The following is a 22,267-nucleotide window of genomic DNA, read 5'->3' on the forward strand; positions in this document are numbered from 1 at the left end:
GCTGTTTTATTTTCTCCGGTGAAAACATGGACTTGCGTTTGGGTTGTTTCCAGTTAACAGGTGAGACTGAAATAATATTTCTAGTATTTTGTCACTGATTAGACATGGGAAGAGAAGTAGAAGGTGGGGTCAAGGATGTCTAATGTTTTAAGTCTGACTGGGAAGATTGTGGTTTTACTGATAGGGAAACAAGGAAAAACGATATTGTCTTAGTCACTTTGGGCTGCCATAACAAAATACCACAGACTAGGTGTATACAAACAACAGACATTTAACTCTCATAGCTCTGGAGTCTGGAAGTCCAAGATTAGGGTGACATCATGGTTGGGATCTGGTAATAGCCTGCTGCCCAGCTGCAGAATGCCAGCTTCTTGGTGTAGCCTCACGTGATGGAAAAGGGGCAGCAGAGCTCCTTGGGGTCCTTTTTATAAGGGTACTAATCCTATTCATGAAGGCTCCACCCAAGTGAGCTAATTACCTTTCAAGGCCCTACTTCCACATACCACCACAGTGGAGGTTAGGACTTCAACAAATGAATTTTGGGGGGATACAAATGTTTAGTGCGTAGCAGATATGGAATGATTTTAAGGTGGTAACAGTATATCCAGATGTTTAGTGTTTAGCTAACCAAAAAGCCGGGGTGATGCACTGAGGAAAAAACTGGGACCTGGAAGGCAAGTTTGGAGTCTATGTAGAGGAGATACAGGTATTTGGAATTATTGAAACAAGTGTTTTAGGAAATGAGAAAAGGGACCAAGATGGAAACATTGTGATGCTCGTATTCAGGGACTGGAAAGGGCAACCTGGGAGAGAGTTTCAGAGGAAGGAGCAGAAACATATGCTGCGGGAGAGATGCCAAGAACTGGAAGTTTCAATTGGGAGATGGTCCATGGTGTTAAGTGCTGTAGTCCATAGTCAAGAATTTTGGCAATTAGGAGTCCTAGCAGACTTTTCGGGGATGTGTCAGTTAATTATCAGCTAATAAAGCTGGGATCTTTCTCAGGGGGAATGAGCCAACCCTCATTCAAGGGGCCCTGGGCTGGTGAACCTGCCCAAATGATGATTCAAGTCAGACTTGTCACCAGATCCAGTAGGTCATACATTCCCTTCAGTTCCATAGATACCAAGATAAGTAAGTCAGTGCCAAAGATTTTTGTGGTTCAGCTATTCCGATTACTGCTTTAGCTCTCTTACCCATTACGGTAACCTGCCCAATCTAGTCTCTGTGATTAAAGCCCTTTGCCACCTGGAACTCCTTATCCCCAGTGAATTTGGTACTTTGATGGCAGTAATTCCCACTGTCATTCCTGACCTGTAGAGAAGGGCCACCATAGGGGTCTTCAAAGATGCCAGGGTGCCCCCACAAACTCATTTCTCACAGCCTTGAAGGGTGAGCCCAGAACCTTCCCAGTAGGCATAGTTAGGGAGTGGGAGAACGTGTCTTAGGTAATATGTCTCCTCTACAATTCTGATCCCCTGTAGCCTCTGGATGTCTTCTTTTAAAGTTTACTAATGAAATTCAGGCATTTCAACTCCATTCAGTATGGGACATTTTTGTTTCTGTGTTTGAGGAAACCAATGACACAAACTTTTAGAGCCACTTCCAGCTGCCTGAGTTAACACATTGAATCAAAATTTGGCCCAATCCAATTATTTCTTTCTACTCTGACCCAATACCTGTAGGATTCATTCTCAAACACATTTTCCAGGATGCTGTTGATAAAAGTTCAGAAGCCCTTTCAGTTTTTTGGGTGCGTACTGCACCTCCTCTTGGGTCACACTTGGTACTTAGCTGTGGAGGATGGCCAGGATTTGAGTCTGCTCAAGAAACCATGAGAGGCATGTGGGTAGGTCCTGGGGAGAACCAGCAATCTGCTGTGAGCCCACTGCCTCACGAAGACCCTCGCAGGCTCCTCAGGTGTACAGGAAGAGCCCAGAAAGAGAAAACTCAGATAAGAAGGAAAGACTGCTTCCACTGACAAATACGGTTTGGCAGAAACTATCTTAAGTTTCCAGGTCCCAATTCCTGCTCTGATAGTCTTTCCTTTTTTTATTTTCCCCTTCAAAAGACACTAAAAGTATAATCACCATCATGTGCTTCTATGTGTGTGCTGACTGAAAAGTGAGGAGTAAAATTCATAATATGTTAAAAAGTCCCTCTAATTCAAAAAGTTTGAGAATCACAGTTTGAACAGGGACCCATTTGATTAGTTTCTTAAAAAAATTTATTTTGGTCAAACACAAGTAACAATTTAACATAATTAAACTTGAGTTTTTATGATTTTCACATTAAAAAATTCTGCAAGTTTGTGAATTCAGTTTTCTTTATGATTCAGCAGTCCTTAGGATTGGACTTTGGGTCCCCACCTCTGAAAATCTTGTCTCCAGGAGACAGGAGCTCCTTTAGGGCAGTTCCAAAAGGTTTTACTGTCCTTCCTACAGGCCTAAAGCTGGGAAATTAGAGGCCTCAAATTTATCATTTTCTTCTGCTAAGTTCTCTAGTACAAACTCTATTATATTCTTTATTTGCATCAAAACTTATTATAGCAGTACCTACTCGATCACACAAAGCCTTATTTTCTAGACACTTAATTAGACAATTGTTACAGGTGATAAGTTAGTGACTCTTTTGCCATTGCATGTAACAGGCAATCAGAGTCCTGTTACTTGTGACAGGGTCATTAATGAAATTATTAGTGGGGACCAGAAGTTGAGAAGAAAAGTTGGATACAAGCGGGGGGACCTGAGGACAAACTAAAATCGCAAGGGCAATCTGTAACCTGCATCTATCTCTTATCACGTCCAATCCTGATGAATGACCCAGTGACCTGCAGAAGGTAGTGCCCTTTGCCATAGACCTGCACACCTGCTTGACCCAGGCCTCAAAAAAGCTGCAGGAGCAGACCCCGCAGAGGGAGGAGCTTTGGGCTGAAGTGCACTTCATGCCAACATGAGCCAGCAGGTCCTGGGTCCCCACCGACTTCCGCCAGCCCAAAAGCCTGCAGCTTCACTCCCACCTCACAAATGTCATGACCTCACTTGGAGCCATGCAGGTTAGGAAATTCTAGGGCTTGTAGTTCAACTTGGCCTGTCACATTACAAAATTCCCACAGGAGAGCTATTGTTAGGGTGGAAGCTTTGCAGTATGCTTAAGAGTAAGTAGGAGGCGAGGAAGCAGGAAGCAGCTGTAACCCCATGTTCAGTGTGTGCAGACACAGAAGGGAGAGCCTGGAGGGAGATGCTTCCCAAACTGGCCCAATCACACCGCTTCCCATGCCTGTGTCAGACCTGCTGGGTTGCCATCCAGGGCAAACTGCCTGGGAATCTGCATAACTAACACGGGTCCAGGTGGTTCTTCTAGCAGAAAATTGTGTCAGCTTTGTTAGAGACAGAGGCATGGTTAAAAGAAAGGTGTGAAAAATTTTATTTAATAATTTATTACATTTATTAGGATGTGAAGGCACCAGAGGCTTGTAAGCAGAATGAAAGAGGCTGAGAGTAGGTCAGATGAAAGTGCAAGAGGGGATCATTGTTGATTCAAGGTGACTGAGTAGGCAGGAGATGTTAGCTTTGGAAAAAGGAGGAATAACATCTCTTTTGCTAAAAGAGAAGGAAAAAACCTGAAGAGTGGAGATAACAGCATACTGGCAAGGTGAAGAGAGAAGAACTGAAGATTTGTGTAAAAGGGCCTCGAGCTTCTCAGTAAAGTGGGGAGCAAGTGAGTCTGAGGGAATGGGATTCGTTCCCGAGGGACAGGACTGGAGTCATGAAGGAACTGGTGAAGATGCGGTAGCAGGACACTGAGTGCTCTTGTAAGTGGAGGTGGAGCCAGCCTGGGCTGATCCTCACAGTCTGCAGTAGGCTCAAACTGGGGCAAAAGTCTATGGAATATCCTAGCTGTTGGGTCTTAGTGCAGTTTTTCGAGACTGATTTCCTGGCCTTAACTTTTATTTTTCCAAGGGGGGTTTCACTAACTTTTCACACAGCCTTATTTCTGTTCTATACTCTGTACCCTTTGGCATCAGCTAAATAAGAAAGAAGAGACAATCTAGGGCAAATTCACTCTACCATCTTGCCAGCACTGATGGAGGTCAATAAAGTTGGATTTTAGCATTTGGATTTTGAAGGCCCTTGACTCTCCCCACCGCCCCCTGCTGCTACTGCTAGAGGCATAGCATCTAGCAGCCATCCAGCAGAGTAGTTAGGGATGTGGACACAGGGGTCTGATGAGCTGGGTGCAGATCCCAGCTTTTCTACTTACCGGTTGTGTTACCTTGGGTAGGTTTTCACCCCGAGTCTCTGTTTCCTCATACATAAGATGTACTAACACCTATGCAAGAAGTGAATGAGGTGACCCATATAGACACACAGCATGCTGCCTGGCATGCAGCAACTGCACTGTCACTATTAGCCATAGTTGTCAGATTATTTGGTCAAAGAGAATTGATGAGTATGGATCCGTTTTAAAACACATCCATCTCTGAGTCTGGTAAAGAAGTTTCCTGATGGATTTGGTATCTTTTATCTGACCTTCCAATACCCAGAATTCTTCTTGGGCAGGGCTGTGTTTGATCATATAGAGTCTCCTGCTTTCTGGTTTCATCTTGCTTTCATTGCTATTATTTTTCCATCACATAGGGCAGAGCATGGAGCCAATTAGCACAATCACCTTCTGCCACTGGAGAAGAGTGGAGCACTTCCAGGAGAGCTCTGCTCCTCCTTCCGCCTCTGTCCTGCCTCCACTCCTAACTCCCTCTCCCACTCCTGCCTGTTCAGCTTTGTTCACTGCTTACACTTCCCAGAAACGATGTGAAGAGCAGACACTGCGCCGGTGGCCTTCCTTAGGCTTCCTGAGACTGGAGTGTACAGCGCCCTCTAGAGGCGAGAACTGCGGCGGCCTCCTGTGTCCAACTCTGCGACCTCATGGACTGTAGCCCGCCAGATTCCTCAGTCCATAGGATTTTCCAGGAAAGAATACTGGAGTGGGTTGCCATTTCCTCCTCCAGGGGATCTTCCCCACCCAGGGACTGAACCCCCAACTCCTGTGTTGACAGTCAGATTCTTTACCACTGAACCTGGGAAGCCTGCTACTGCTTATTTCCTGGGTGGGCTTATCTAGGCATAATCAGCTTCAAATGGAAAATAAAAGGAGGGAATGGCAGGGAGGGTAAAGAGATGAGGGGATAATTTATCTTAGCGTTTTTTGTTTCCCAAAGCCAAGACTCACTTCTATGCTCCTTGGCTGGGAGAGAGGATAGCAGTGACAACTCGTGGCTGCTCACATGTATGGAACAGCATGGATATTCACACCACAACTCACCTGTGTGATGGAGATAAGAGAATTTTATTAGTTTAGAATTAATTTGGAATTAATGGTTTGTCTTAGTGATGAGTCGTCTTTTTTTTTTTTTTTTTTCTGGAGGTTAGTGAGGCTGTGAGGAATATTTTATGCATTGTAAGGCTGTCTACCCTTTGCTGAATTGAAGAAGAAAAACTTAGAAACCCAGCCCATTGTAAGAGTTCCCTTCTCCCAGAGGCGGGGAACATCCACATGTGTAGTGCTTTTGATTAGATCTGCTGTTTTGCCCATGGCAGTTATCCATAAAAACACTCTTTTCCTATATACATCATTCAAGCCTCCATACATGATGCAGTTGCTTCTTTCTTTTTCCCATCAAAGTCAAACAGGATGGTTTTTTCCCTTAGTAACATCTCCCTCCTTTTTGGCTCCATGCCTGGCTCTTCCCAAGGTGCTTGGAAAGAAAGGAAAAAAAGCAGAAATATTTCCTTTTGTTCTTGACTGATTCATGCGCAGAGGGGGAAAAAGGGGTGGTTTTCAGTTTGAAACACGAACAATGTGGAAACAGTCTTTAAAATAGTATTCTTGAATCCTTATTTCGTGGCACTGCCCCTTTGGTTACAGGTTTTTTTTTTCTTTTCTTTTCTATTATTCGTCTTTGAATGATGAGCTCCCAGCACATAGTAGGTATCTGGGAAGTGCAGAATGCAGAATGCTGAGATGCTAGCTCCTAGGCTGTATGGGGACAGTCACATGTACTCTTAAGTACCTATTAATATATATGTAAACTAAACACAACATTTGTGGCTACACTTTACTTTGAAAGCTTTATTCATGGTGTGCTGTGGCATAAATCAATCTCAACTTTGCACAACCTCAAAGAGGAGTTACGTAGGAGCAGGAGAATCAAACCTGTGCTTTCTTAATTATAACACTGGTTTGAAAGCAGTTATTGACCTGCAGCATCTTATTATTTGTTTTTCTGTCCATCCATACATCCACAAGTCTAATATAGTCAAGAGGTCAGATAGGAATACAGGCAGAAATATGGTGTCTTTAATGTGAGTGATAAGAATCTGAGTTGGCATTAATCTCTGCGGCTGGGGTCCATTTCCAGCACCAGCTAGAACCAAACCAGCAGCCTGAGGAGAAAGACCCTTCAGCAAGATGGCTTAGTCAACATCGTTATATGCAAAAAGGGATACGCTTTAACACGTGTATGTTATGAAACGAAGAAAATAAAAGGCAAAAAAGAAAAAAAAAAAGCTGTGGAAAACGAGTACCATCTTACGTTTCTTAAAAGGAAAATTCATTCTGTTCTCCCTGCCAGTGCAGACTTGCTGCCTTAGAGGAAAAGCCGTTAAAAGAATGCATTTGTGTGTGGAACAAGGTCATGCTCTTATTGGCTTTCTGCTGCATGGCATCAATATACCAGATGAGGAGAATCCGTTTGCTTTCACTATAGCCTTGTACCGTGCACAAGGGCTGCAGCACATATATATTCTCTAATGCTGCCAGCGCCAAAGTACAGAGGAACCCAGAGGCCAGGCGTTTGAAATGAGAGAAGAGCCTAGTGTTTGTTGTAAGAAATAAACACGTTACCTGGACACATCATTACACTTGAGCAATAGGTGATGGTGGTGGGAAAGCACGGGACCTCTGAGGAGATTTCACAGATAAATTCCCAGACGTTCCCCTAATTCTCCTTTCTCTCCTGTCCCAGTCTGTCCAACCACTGCAGCTTGACTAATATTATTAATCGCCTTTGTGCTGCTCCTCCTCCTCCTGTTACTAAATGGTAACACTTCATTTATCCAGTATCATCAGGGATGAGCTGTTCCCCATAACTCTATTTTCCAGCTGACTGAACTCCACTTCTTTGAGCACCCAAATTTAGTTTGTTTTCATCATTCTGAATAGCAATCTTTCTGAAATGTGTTAAACACCTGTTTTCATGAATAGCTTCCACGAGAATGATGTCAGCTCATCTCAGTGATTTGGGAGGAATTTTTATATGTGCTGGTTATGCTGTGCTTATAAAACAGGGTGTCCCTAAGGTCCGTACAGCAACTGGGCTCCCCAGGATTGCTTATTCTGAGTTAGTGCAAGTCACTTTACCTTCTTCAGTTTTAACTTCTTTATCTGTGAAAGAGAGATTGCAGTGCCTCCCTTTGTTGGGCTGATGTGAGAATTAGATGAAATAATGTATGTGATGTTAGCATGATATGCGGCACATAGAAAGTGTCCAATAAACGTGAGCCATCCTTATTCTAAGTGAGGAATTACAGCAGTCATAACCACAACCATAGTGCAATAGAGATGAAATTGGCACATGTGCGTAGAACACTTTAAAGACTTTGACAAATAATTTTCTCCAACACAATTTAACATAGTTTACTCATGCCCGGGCGGTGCCATCCAAGCTGATCAGGGGAGGGTTATAAATCCATGGAAGCATGAGAGTGGGGCAGCTTCTCTCCCTTCTCCTCCAGAACCTTTCCTCAAACACTTGTCCACTGTCTTCTGCCACTTCAAACTGAATGCTCCTCAGGAGAGCTTCCTTCCTCTTTTGATCCAACCTGCACTACCCATATCCCCTCAGCTGCACGTGCAGTCTGTCCTGTGGCACTTCCCACCAGCAGGCTGGCTGCTTTGTGAGGCGTTCTTCAGTGCAGTCACTCAGGCATGTCCGAGGTGAATATGGGCTTCATCAAGTCAAGGCATCTAAAAGCCCATTCAGATCACCCAGCATCTTTCTGGACTTGCTGGTCTGAGATGCACAGGATGAAAGATGAGGAGCGATGTGTAATTCACCCACAGGGAGGGGAAAGCAGAGTCGGACACGCACAGGGCTCCACGGGAGCGGAAAAGGAGTGGGCACTATGGCTCTGAGGGATGGCCCCTCTCCATCCACATGATGGAGGTCACACTGGGCTTTATTCAGCCCTGCATTCATCTGCCTTTGCCCTCTTGGAGGAATTTTGCTCTTTTCACTTAATGTCCAGTCCTCATTCCTGAGCCATTTCACAGACTACTGGCCTTGATGCACAATTGGTGGTTGAAGTCAACCTCTCCAGAAGTGAAGTTCAGTTTTCTTAACTTCCAACTAGAATCTGCATTTAGTCATCACTGGAGCCTCTGCATTCCATTCACTCTCAACAGCCAGGAGCAGAGGTCTGGTTTTGTTTCCAGCAATCCCCACCTCCTCTCCGCTCTCCTGCTGGGCTCCTCCCATTAACTGTCCTTTTGTTGCTGAGAGATGTCCTTGTTCTGCAGAGCAGAGGTGGTGACACGCAGCAGCGCAGGGCAGCAGTCCCCCTCTCCACCTCCCTAAGGGAAGTGGCCTTCCTGGGTTGTGTCACTGCTGCTTTGCAATGGGAAAATAACTATGAGAACAACAATTTTACTAATAACTAACAATGAGAGAAGGCTTTCTTTCACATTTTCTATTACATAATAAATGTGATCCTGAAAAGTATATAATTGAATGGTGTAAACAGAATCATGTTGACAGGAATTAGGCCAGTTGTTCACAATCTCATTCAGGTGGCAGGGTACCTGGAAGTCTCGAAATGCTTTCCAGTACAAACCCATGATAAGGAGACATATTCAGTAATATCCTATGATCCAGGCACAATTTTACCAGCAGGAGGTATGAACTACCTCCTTTTATATTGCCATATAAGTACAATATAAAATCATGAGCATAAAATCCTCAAAGAAGAGCAGGCTGTCAAAGGTGACACAATTAGTTCTTTCTGAGTCTTTTCTTTAATGATTTTTGGTCCATGTTTGTTTGCCTTGTTGTCAACTCACCCTCAAGAGCAGATTAGTGGTATAAACATTAGAAGTTTAAGAAAAATACAGGGTAGACAAAAGTCAAATGGTTAAAAAATTGCATTCAGCAGTCTGTTTTTCTATGCATTGGGAATTATGCCTTTTTTTTTTTTTTTCAGTTTTAGTGGCCAACCGTTTTGTTCAATAGGCAGTGCTTTTTTTTTTTTTTTGTTTTAAATGGTTTTGTTTACAGGCAGTGCTATGTATGTAGCACCTTGTTTTGGAAATTTCTCACTGCAAAGAATCTTTTTGTAAACTGAATATTAATTTTGTAACGTAAACCATATCCTCTGGTTTTTCAGTTTTTAAAGTCTGAACATGTGCACGCATGCTTCTCCCTTAATTCGTAACATCAGAGAGGACAGTTACTTATAAACTGCTAACTCTGAGATACAGTTCAATTTATTTAGTCATAGTAGAATACCAATTTAAGGGATGTAATACAATGATAGTACAACATGTGTCTCCCAAAGCTACCAACTACTCAAATTAGAATCACCTGGGGTATTTTATGAAGAAAAAAACAGATTCCCAGGGCAAACATAGGACCTGCTGAGTCAGAATCTTTGGAGGTCTAGGAATCTGCATTTTAAGCAGTATTTTATATGATTCTTGCATATATTAACACTTAAGAACCACTGGTATAGTATTTGAGAAGGCAGTCTCTGGAGTCAAACTTTGCCTCTGTCATTTATTTGGCCTGTGGTAATTACTTGAGCCTTGGTTTCTTCTGTAAAATCAGGAATAGTAGAAATATCTACTTCCTAGGGCTGCTGTGAGGATGAAATGACATAATATATTAAATCACTTATGCAGAGTGTTTGGCTCAAAACAAGGACTTAGTTACGTTGTTAATGGCCTAGACTGTAATCCTTAATAGTACTGACTTAAGACCTCTTTCAGTTAGGCAGGCATGTCGGTGCCAACATGCAGCTGCACAATGCGCACTATAACACACACACTCTGCACTGTGTGTGGAGGTGTCCAGCTACGGTAAGAAGGCTTCTGGAGGAACAGTTTTGTTGGGACATTCTGCACTGGTCCACAGTGGCTAACTGGGTATGAACAGATTCATGGGAATAGGGTTCCCCGAAGTCTATGATCTAGGTGTTGGTTGCGCTTCCACAGTGAGGGTCCCACTAGCAAAGGACTGCAGTGTATTTGTTCTTGTGGTGTTTCATCCTGTAAACAGAGTTTCAATGAAAGGTAGCAGCAAATGGAGAAGTGAGCAGGATAAGGAGCTGGCAGCTCACGGTGGTGGATGTTGACAATGTCCCTCCCTGCCTGCCTGCCTGCCTCCCTCCCTCCTTCCTACAAAATCTCTACATTCCTTCTCCCTTTAAAAAACAAGACATTTTTTTTTTTTACAGTAAAGGATAAAATTTCCCCTGCTTCAGTCTTCCCTATTTTATTAGGTATTCATTGCTTTAAATCTTTACATGGATCAAATAGCCATTGACTTTTAAAAGTGAAATCTGTCCTTGATTCTAAATATTCTATTGTCTTCCTTCAATAACAGGCCAAATGCTCGCTACAATTAACACCTCACCTCGCCCAATGTGAGTTTTACATTTACTTCCCCTCAAAATCACATCATTTTCTGCCACTTCTCATAAGGCAGTCAAACTGGTAACTATACTCTGATACTATTTACCAACCACTAGATAGATGCCCTGACAAATGATTACTGAAAATAGAAACTAACAACAGGAAAGGATTTTATTTCATTTTCAGGCTCCTCAGACCCTTTGTCTCCACATGAAAGGTGCTAAGTCGTGTCTGACTCTTTGCAACTCCATGGACTATACAGTCCATGGAATTCTCTAGGCCAGATTACTGGAGTGAGTAGCCTTTCCTTTCCCTAGGGGATCTTCCTAACCCAGGGATGGAACATAGGTCTTCCGCATTGCAGGAAGATTCTTTACCAGCTGAGCCACATGGAAAGTCCAAGAATACTGGAGTGGGTATCCTATCCCTTCTCCAGCAGATCTTCTTGATCCAGGAACTGAACCAGCGTCTCCTGCATTGCAGGTGGGTTCTTTACCAACTGAGCTTTTCCTTTCAGTTCTGTGCCTCTGTATGTGACCTCTTATGCTCTGACACTGGATTAAATGTGGACACCAAATGTCATCTGATATTAAATATTAATAATTTCTTACTGGCTCTTTTTTTTTGGTGATAAAAACAAAAATTGTGATACTTCTCTACATACCTGAAGGCTCAAGTGGATTCAATCCACTTTGGGGATCACTGTTTTAGAACAGGGGTTGGCAAAATACTGCCTGTTTTTATAAATGCGGTGTTATTAAACACAGGCACCTTGTTTGTCTATGTATTATCTCTGGTGTCTTTTGTGCCACAGTGGCAGAGTTGAGCAACTATAATAGGGATGGTATGATCTTCAAAACCTGAACTAGGTACTGTCAGAAAAAGACTGCCACCTTTGCTTTAGAAAATGGATGGCACTTGAGGGATCACAGGAGTTTAGTGTATGGTGTATACTCAATTCATTGTTCACTAGGACAGGGGCAATATGAAGTATAAAAGATAGCCATGGACTTCTGGGAGAATACATTTCTATGTTTATCCTTGGCAGTATAATTCCGGCTGAAGCTCAAGGCCTGGCTTTGATTCTCCCGAAAGACTGTATCCTGGAACTCAGTTACAATTTGAACTTTAAGTGGACCAATGGCACTCTGGCAATGCAAATGACCAGGTATATCTACCATGGCATCTTATCTGCTGCATTTGACAGGAAACAGTCTTGGTCTTTCTTGCTATCAAGTCCATCCTAAATGACACGAGAGGCTTTTGCTCCTTCCTTGTCTCAGAGCCTGTCTGTCCTTAGATTACTCTCCTCCCAGATCTTGGTGTGGCTGCTGCCTTCTTGTCCATGCTCTGGTTAAACGCCGCCTCTTCAGTCCCTGCTCTGGTTAAACGCCGCCTCTTCAGTCCACGCTCTGGTTAAACGCCGCCTCTTCAGTCCACGCTCTGGTTAAACGCCGCCTCTTCAGTCCACGCTCTGGTTAAACGCCGCCTCTTCAGTCCACGCTCTGGTTAAACGCCGCCTCTTCAGTCCACGCTCTGGTTAAACGCCGCCTCTTCAGTCCACGCTCTGGTTAAACGCCGCCTCTTCAGTCCATGCTCTGGTTAAATGCCGCCTCTTTAGAAAGACCTTTTCTGGATATGCCATCTTAGGTGGCCCCGCTGACTCCCCATTACTCCTTATGTTATTATTCTGTATTATTTTTTCATTATGCTTATCAAAATGTCTGAAATTATTATGTTTATGCCTAATTATTGTCTTCTAAACAACAAACTATGAGACTGCAAGAATCAGAGGAAGAACAGTGCCCATCTTATTCATAATTGTGTCTCTAGGCCTTAGAACAGTGCCTGTCCTTAGAACAAAGCCTCACTACCTGAAAATGAACCTAAATGGCCATTGATAGAGGAGGTGATAAAGAAGATGTGGTATATACATAGGCAATGGAATTTTACTCAGCCATTAAAAAATAATGAAATAATGCCATCTGCAGCAATCTCTAGGGTGGACCTAGAGATTCTCATACTGAGTGCAGTCAAACAGAGAAAGAGAAGTATCACATAGTACCTCTTCTACGTGGAATTAAAAAAATGAAACATATGAACTTATTTACAAAACAGACTCACAGACTTACAGAACAAACTTATGGTTACCAGGGGTAAGGGTGGTGGGAAAGACAGTTAGGGACAATGGATTAATCTCCAAAATATACAAGCAGCTCAATGCAGCTAGATATCAGAAAAACAAACACCGCAATAAAAAAATGGGTGGAGGACCTAAGCAGACATTTCTCCAAAGACGACATACAGATGGCCAACAAACACATGAGAAGATGCTCAACACGGCTCCTAATTAGAGAAACGCAAATCAAAACTCCTATGAGTTATCACCTCACACCAATCAGAATGGCCACCGTCAAAAAATCTACAAACAATAAATCTACAAACAATAAACAATAAATAAATGTAGAGAAAAAAGAACCTTCTTGCACTGCTGGTGGGAATGTAATCTAATATAGTCACAGTATGGAGAATAGTATGGAGATTGCTTAAAAAACTAGGAATAAAACTACCATATGCCCCAGCAATCCCACTACTGGGCATATATCCTGAAGTGAAGTCACTCAGTCGTGTCCGACTCTTTGTGACCCTGTGGACCGTAGCCCACCAGGCTTCTCCGTCCATGGCATTCTCCAGGCAAGAATACTGGAGTGGGTTGCCATTTCCTTCTCCAGGGGATCTTCCCGACCCAGGGATTGAACCCAGGTCTCCCGCATTGGAGGCAGACACTTTAACCTCTGAGCCACCAGGGAAGCCCTGAGGAAACCATAATTCAGAAAGACTGACTTACCCCAATGTTCACTGCAGCTCTATTTACAACAGCCAGGACATAGAAGCAACCTATACATCCACTGACAAATTAACAGTATATGTCTTTTTATGATTGGCTTATTTTACTTAGCATAATGTCCTCCAGTTTCATCCCTACTGTAGCATATGGCAGAATTTCCTTCCTTTTAAAAAGCTGACTAATATTCTTTGTAGGTATATACCATATTTTGTTTATCCATTCATCTGCTGATGGACATCTAGATTGCTTCCACATTTTGGTTATTGTGAATAATGGCTGCCATGAATATGGGTGTACAGTTATCCTTTCAGGACTCTGTTTGCAATACCTTAGGACAAATACCAAGAAATGGAATTGTCGTACTAGTGTTTGGATGAATTTCTCATTTGTGATTCTCTCACTACGGAAACAGTGCAGATTTGTATAGAAGAAGGTCCCTGGTTTCAGCTTCCTAAGAGTACTTTCCCACCAATTGCCCTAAGCTGATGGCAGTCTTCTTCGCTGAACCCCTAAAGTGATGTGCTGAGTTTCTAAATTCATTGTCACAATCCAGGCAAAGTGTCATGACTCCTAGTTTTATACAGGAACTTAGTTTTTGCTCCCTGCCTTGCCTGAACCCAAGGTTTTGTCTCCTGTTCCAAGGCAGGAATTAAAATCCAAGTCCCCAGACTATGAGGCTGTATCCTGTCACATGTTTGGCTTCAGTTCCCACTCATTCCATTTTCTTTGAGTTGTTCTTCATATCTGACATCTGGGGATTTCCTTTCCTTGGTTTTGAGTTTGGCTATGCATTAAAAAAAAAACAGTTTATCCAGCATTTTCATGTGTTTGGAGTGTGTGTGTGTCCTTTTAGGCCAGCTTGGCCTGTGGTGCCAATAGAGATTATTTATTCAATATTTTTTGAGCATTTATGGTTTGCACAATGATAAGCTCAAAATGGGAGAAGGAAATGGCAACCCACTCCAGTATTCTTGCCTGGAGAATCCCAGGGACAGAGTAGCCTGGTGGGCTGCCATCTATGGGGTTGCACAGAGTTGGACACAACTAAAACGACTTAGCAGCAGCAAGCTCAAAATGATTAAATAGTAAATCTTCTGATCTCCTGCAACTGGGAAAGAAATTTAATCAAAATACACATAATGCAAGATATGGACATTGCTGTTCAACTGGGGCAATGGATTCCATTTTCAGCTTGGACCCCAAACAAAGAGGTTCTCTTTCTGCCACAGCTGGAAAATCAGCTCCTCTTAAGGCTGCACCATTGTGGAGCAGTTAGGGCCAGAGTGGAGTGCAGTGGCCTGCCACTGGAAGTTGACAACAACAATTGAGAATCATCACTGAAGCTGATCCACTTACAACTACATAAGAAGTTGCCAAAGAACTCAATGTCAACCATTCTATGGTCATTTGGCATTTGAAGCAAACTGGAAAGGAGAAAAAGTTCAGTACGTGGGTGCCTCACAAGCTGACTGCAATTAAAAAAAAATAATCATTTTGAGGTGTCATTTTCTCGTATTCTATACAACAGTGATAAACTATTTCTCAATCAGATTCTGACGTGCAACAAAAAGTGGATTGTGTACAACAACTGGCAACGACCAGCTCAGTGGTTGGACAGAGAAGAAGCTCTGAAGCACTTCTCAAAGCCAAATTTGCACCAGGAAAAAAAAAAAAAAGGACATGGTCACTGTTTGGTGGTCTGCTGCTGCTCTGATCCACTGCAGCTTTCTGAGTCCCAGAGAAACCATTACATCTGAGAAGTACACTCAGCAAATCGCTGACATGCACCAAAAACTGCAATGCCCGCAGCTGGCATTGGTCAACAGAAAGGGCCCAGTTCTTCTCCATGACAATGCCTGACTGCATGTCGCACAACCAATGTTTCAAAAGTTGAACGAACTGGGCTAGGAAGTTTTGCCTCATCCACCATATTTACCTGATCTCTCACCAACTGACTACTACTTCCTCAAGCATTTCAACAACTTTTTGCAGGGAAAAAGTTTCTACAACCATCAGGATGCAGAAAATACTTTCCAAGAGTTCATTGAGTTCCTGAAGCATAGATTTTAATGCTATAGGAATAAGCAAACTTAATTCTCGTTGGCAAAAATCTGTTGATTATAATGGTTCCTATTTTGATTAATAAAGATGTGCTTAAGCCTAGTCATAATGATTTAAAATTCATGGTTTAAAACCATAATTATGTTTGCACCAATCTAATATATTGAAGGATAGTCCAAGCTGTGGAGAGGTGGCATTGTTAATCAGTATATAAATACACATGTAATAAGCTAATCTGCAAAGACTAAGAATTTTCTGCAAATAGGAATAAGGCAATGAGACAAGGAAGAGTCTACCCCTGAACAACTTAACATGGGAAAGGAACTGTATTGGATACATAGCAGAGGATTAGCAGAGTTTGGAAAATACAATTAAAAGGGAAATGTGGACAAGGAGAGATCCTTTTATATTAATCATTGTTTTTTATTATTATTATTATCTGTATTGGTTAAAGGTTTCAACAATCATTTATTAAGGAGTGATTAGAAGTTTATATAAGAGCATTACTATAAAGCATTTCTAGTTTATTTTATATAATATTGTCTAAATTAGCTGAATAGTAAAATATGCATGATACTCATTTTATTTTTGCTTTAATCACAATTTATATTTCTGTGCTGTATATACAGGCATACCTTGTTTTGTCATGTTTAGCTTTACTGTGTCTCATAGATACTGTGTTTTTTAACAAACTGAAGGTTTGTGGCAATCCTGCATTGTCAGATGAGGATTAGCATTTTTTTCTCAGCAATAAAGTATTTCTAAATTAAGGTATGCACACTGGCTTTTGTTGGACACAATGTTATTGCACACTTTATAGACTACAGTGTAGTGTAAATAGGATTTCTGGGTGGCTCAGTGTTAAAGAATCTGCCTGCCAATGCAGGAGATGCAGGTTTGATCCCTGGGTCAGGAAGATCCCCTGGAGAAGGAAATGGCATCCCACTCCAGTATTCTTGCCTGGGAAATCCCATGGACAGAGGAGCCTGGTGGGCTACAGTCCACTGGGAGCAAAACAGTCAGACACAACTGAGTGACTAAACAACATCAATAACATAGTGTATACATTATATACCAAAAAATTCATGTGGCTTGCTTTACTGTGACATTTGCTTTATTGTTTTAGTCTAGAACTATACCTATAATCTCTCTGAGCTATGCCTATAATGTTCTGAATTAAAGAGAACTTTTAGGTATTATACTTTTAGGTATAAGACCCTGATGCTGGCAAAGACTGAAGGTAGGAGAAGGGGATGACAGGGACTGAGGTGGTTGGATGGCATCACTGAGTTGATGGACATGAGTTTGGGCAAGCTCTGGGAGTTGGTGATGGACAGGGAAGCCTGGTGTACTGTAGTCTCTGGGGTCACAAAGAGTCAGAGATGACTGAGCGACTGAACTGAACTTTAGGTACTATAGTAGGTAGATACTTGAACTAAGAGGGTCTTATCCAACTTTGAAGCCTTGGTTCTGATGCTGAGAGTATGCAAAACCAGGAAAGAAGCCATTTCATTGAACATTACTTAACAAGCTTGCTTCTAATTACTAATAATTAGTGTCAGTATAATTAGTGTATATAATAATAATTCACACAACTCAGTGAGTTAGATATCATTTCTGCTCCCCCTTTTTTCAGATGAGAGGTTAATTAGAAAGAGTAAATATTTGCCTGAGATTATACCAGTAAGTAAAGGAGTTTATTTGGTCATAGAAGAATGAATAGGATGTTTTTCCCTAAGATATTCTATCATCAATGGGTGTTGAATATGTTCAAAATATTTTTCTGCATTGATACAATTATGTGACTTTTCTTCTTTAGTTTAATATGATGGATTACATTGACTGACTTTTGAATATTGAACCAGCCTTGCATTCCTAACATAAACCCCACTTGGTCATGGTATATGCAATTTTAAAATATATTGCAGAGATTTATTTATTAGTATTTTATTAAGGATTTTTAGATCTATTTTCATGAAGGATACTACTGGATACACTACAGCTTTCTTTTGTGGTACTGCTTTTTTTTTTCTCTCATTTTAGTATTAGGGTAACAATAGTTTCATAAGATAAACTGAGAAGTGTTCCCTCCTCTTCTATTTTCTGGAAGAGATTATGTAAAATTGGTGTTAATTCTTATTCAAATGTCTAGCATAATTCTTTAATGAAATCATCTGGGCCAAAACTAATTTTGGGTGAATTGTGACTGTTTTTTTTTTTTTTTTCAGAAGTGGTCTAAGTTTTTAAATCCGTGTATGTAGAGTTGTATTCCTTTGTTATGTCTGTTGAGGTTTTTTATTTTTTCAAGCATGACTATAATTGCTTGTTGAAGCACTTTTGTCATGGCTGCTTTAAAATCGCTGTCAGATAATTCAACACATCTGTCATCTCGGTGTTAACATTTATAGATTGTCCTTTTCATTCAATTTGAGATCATCCTGATTTTTTGGATGAAGGGTTATTTTCAATTGAAAGCTGGGCATATTTCTATTATGCTATGAGATTCTGGACATAAATATTTAAACTTTTGGTGTTTGCTGGTTTTTTCTGCACTGCTGTGGCAAGGGAAGTTGGGTGCATTGCCTCAATACTGTTGGGCAGAAGTGGGAGTTCTGGTTCCCCACGTGATTTCTACCGACACCACTTCATGGGCAAAGTGGTGGGGAATCTGATTATCAGTTGGTGGGGATGAATGTCCTGACTCCTCATTTGGTCTTCCCTGATTGCTCCCTAATGAGAGCACTGGATTCCTTCTTACAGCCTCTTGAAGGTGGAGGTCTAGGCTCCCACTCAACCTTTGCTGGTGTGAATGGGGCCACAGTTTTACCTATGGTGTTTGAGTGGAATAGAGAGGTCATTGTTTAAATGTTTTCTGTCTTGTTAAGCTGGCTGCTTCATGGTCCTTTGGCTAGAGAGGGCACGCTTTTGTTGGGACTTTTCTGGTTAGCATCTATTGGCATTTCAGGGTTGCCACCTTTTCTAGTTTCAAGTCTGTAATATGTGAGACAAAAATAAAACCCAGGGAATTCACCATGGTCTGGATTCTCAAGTCTCAAGGTCCTAAGTCAAGTCTGTCTCCTTCCCTCCACTTTTCAGAGTCTCTGAGTTTGGTTTACATATGTACATTTGATATGTGATGGTAGTTTAGTCGCCAAATTTTGTCTGATTCTTGCAACCCTGTGGCCTGCAGCCTGCCAGGCTCCTCTGTCATGGGATTTCCCAGGTAAGAATATTGGAATGGGTTGCCATTTATATTGTTTATTCATTTTTTATGTGTTATATATATTACATATAATTATTATATAAATAAAATAAAAATATTACATATAGTATAAGTAAATATAAATGATATAATTATATATAAATATATTTATATAATAAATGAATATATGATATATATAGTATTTATATAATAAATGAATAAACAATATATAATGACTATATTAATAATAACTACATATTTACTAGACTATATATATTGCTGTTCAGACTTTTCAGTTGTAATCATATGAGGAATATAAAAAGTACATCTACTCCTTCCCGGTGGATAATATAATTTTTTAAGGATTAAACTAGGTGTGTTATTTGTCTGATTATTAAACTACTATATGCTTATTTAAATTCCTGATAATACAGAAAGGCTGAAGTTGAAAATAATAATTGGGCTGGGTAAGATTGTGAAGTATGGTGAAGGAAGAAAACATAATACAGGGCAGGGATATGGGATTAGCAGAGGTTCATTTCACTACAACTTCAGAAACTTTCCACATTTTCCCCTGTAACTAAATTTTTCAATTCTAAAAAGAAAGATGAATACAGAGGGACTTAAAGGAAATTTAAGAAGACCTGGGACTTGCCGAATTGGATTTACAAGGTGAATAAATCAGGGTGTGACGCTGAGTTTTACTCTGAATCACACAAAACTTAGGCTTTCATGTATTATGTAACATCAACTTGGAATATTTTCACTTGATAAGCACTTTGGGATTTTTGGCATAAATATAATTTATGTAAAAAAGTACAGTAAACCCTCGTTTAGAAAGTTCTTGGCTATCATAGATTATATTACACTTGATTGTTCATCAAATCACTTCCCATGCATATTCCCTGATATATGACTCAAATAAAGCAACCTATGAAGGAAATATTTTTCTTGCATTCTGACATCAGTGTCATAATAGGGTTCTACTGAATTATTAGTAAGAAAACATTTTCAATGCTATATCTAGCCCCGGATGCAAACTGCAGTGAGGCATTGATATTTTTACATTAGCATCATCATGCTGAGTGTTACTGTAATGGCATTCTCATGTCACACAACATTGGGGCCAAAATGAGTTTTTCCTAAAAGAGCCCTCTTTTACAAGGTAGCCCCAGCCATTTCACACTATTTTTCTCATGCTTCTTTTTCAGTAGACATTTCCTTATCTTGTTTGATCTCCCTGCAAGAAATAACTACAACCCGCAACATGAATTACAATTTTAACTATATTGTAAAGTGGTTATTTAAAACCCAAAATGTATGTTTTTGATAGACAAGTTTAAGGTGGGGAAGAGCAGGCAGCCCAGTCATCAAAGAATAAAAATCTATACTAATCTTAAAAGCAAAACACAGCACAGGATTTCTTGTCTATTTTTTCTACAAAAGAAGACCACTGAACTTCCGTTCCTGGCCATGTCAGCAGTGATGCTCCCACCCGCCCCAATTTTTTTTCCCCGAAGCATTGATTGTTGACTTCCCCTGACACCCCATCACAACCCATTAGTACTGAAAACTGACAAGCCCAGCTGCAACAGCAAAAAGGCAAGTTTGAAAGAAAATATCTAAAGCACAAGCTAAGCTCAGCTATTAGGACCCACACCAGCCCCTGATGCAACAATTCCCTCTCCTCACCCCCGTGGCACCTTTGTGAAGGTCAGCAAAATCAGCAAATTTTCTTTAATCCAGACTCCAAGGTCTGGAGGAAAAGATGAGGAGTATTGCTTTATTTTTACTTTCATTTTCAAAGGAATTTGGGCTAAGGAATATGAAAACAGAGTCAGCTCAAGCGCTTTGCTGATAATGCCAATACACATTATGTCTCTTCAGATCCAAGCGTTTCGGATGTTAGTGGCTCAGCAGTCCTGGGCTCCTGAAGGCCACACTTGAAACCCTGGTAGCTTCTTGAGTTATGAGTTTGTTTCCCACCCCCCCACCCCCTTTTTAAACTCGGCAGAGTTATATGGTGTCTGTGTCCCCAGAGTTACAGTAATGACAATAGCAATCATTCCGTGTGATTGTACAGTTGATTGCCCAGGGGAAAAAAGTGACAACTCCAGATTTCCAATAGACCTTGTATTTGCAGAGAGAGAAGGTCAAGCAAGGGCAGCCAACCTGTCAAAATCTTAAGAGCCAAAACACAAACTGAATCTAACTTTAGTTAAAAAGGCTAGATGCAAGTTTTGTACTGTCAAAGCCCAGGAGATGGGCTAACTGAACAAATAGTGGCCATCACCCATCTAGGTGAAAAACCCAGTGGCAGATGCTCACTGAGTCAAGAAAAGAATAAAAGAGCCAAGGAAACCTGCACTGAGCTGCGTACCACCTGCGGAGAGGGCCACCATGCAATGACCAAGTCTGGGCCAGCAAAATCACACAGCTATTAGGATCTGCTCCAGGAACAGGGCACCTGAAAGCACTTATTTAGCACCGTTCTTGCTGGGTGTGAACAGCCTAAGAGGGGAAAACAAGAATGGGTCCTTTTAAGTGAGCTTCATGGCCTCCAGCAAGCCTGGTGTGCTGGGGACTGACCCACTTCATCCATCGCCTCTGATCATGTTTTGGGCCTGATTTGGTGCTGAGGTATTCCGTGCCAGTCCAGATCTGGAAAAGCCTGGAGCGGCCAGCCCCGCGGTCCTGTGGTTCAGCCAGACCTGCCTGACCACTGCCCTGACATCCTGGGGGTGGGAGAGGGGCTATGGAGGCTCTCTGGATTCTCCCTATCCGCCCTCAGCATCCTCTCCTCACCTGCTCTGGCAGAAATCCCAGGGCTCCTAGGTTTCTCAAGTTCGTCCGACCTTGCTTCGTTCGACAGCTGGACGCTGGGCCCGTTCGTGGGAGCCATTCCGGGAGGGCCACGCGACCTGCCGAAGCCTGACCTGAACGCGAGACGTTGTCTGGTGCCTGTTCAGCGTCCGACCCGTGGACCCGAGAAGCGATAGCTTCGTCACGGCCTTCAGTTCTGAACCAATCCTTTCGTCGGCCGGAGGCTTTGAAGAGACCCGGCCGTGCTCTCTCTTTGTTTCTCTATCTATGGCCTTATGCCCGTTAACAGACACCCGGCGAGGCACTCGGCGCCCAGGCTCTCGTCCGCCACAAGCACCTCAGGTCTCGGCCTTCTGGGCCCAGTTTCCCGCCGTCAGCCTCACGCGCTACCACCAGCTGCTCTGTTTCCAGCTGCACGATCTTCTCGCGTGGTTTTCTCTGCATGGTCTTCTCGCATGATGTTCTCACGCTGTCTCCAGTCTCGTGGTCTTCTTGTGCTGTTTCCTTCCTTGCCACCTGCAGGGGTACTTGAGCTTCGGGGAATCATCTCGTCTTCAGTGACTAAGGTAAACCTTTGGGTCGACTGGGGGCCACATCTTTGGCTGAAAGCATGTTATGTAGCTTTGATTAAAGACACCTGCTGGTTTGG

At 42.0% G+C, this 22,267-nt stretch overlaps 1 long non-coding RNA gene across 1 annotated transcript in view; it reads right to left on the bottom strand.

Annotated features, from left to right (window-relative positions):
- The window catches only part of LOC110149867 (uncharacterized), a 54,737-nt gene extending 32,707 nt beyond the window's left edge, over nucleotides 1-22,030 (bottom strand). The window contains exon 1 of the long non-coding RNA XR_002317551.2: nucleotides 21,601-22,030. This is a non-coding gene — a long non-coding RNA (uncharacterized lncRNA). The remainder of the gene's footprint in view (nucleotides 1-21,600) is intronic.
- Between the last annotated feature and the right edge of the window lie 237 nt (nucleotides 22,031-22,267).

The sequence above is a fragment of the Odocoileus virginianus genome, chromosome 34 (assembly GCF_023699985.2).
Source record: "Odocoileus virginianus isolate 20LAN1187 ecotype Illinois chromosome 34, Ovbor_1.2, whole genome shotgun sequence".
Classification (NCBI taxonomy): domain Eukaryota; kingdom Metazoa; phylum Chordata; class Mammalia; order Artiodactyla; family Cervidae; genus Odocoileus; species Odocoileus virginianus.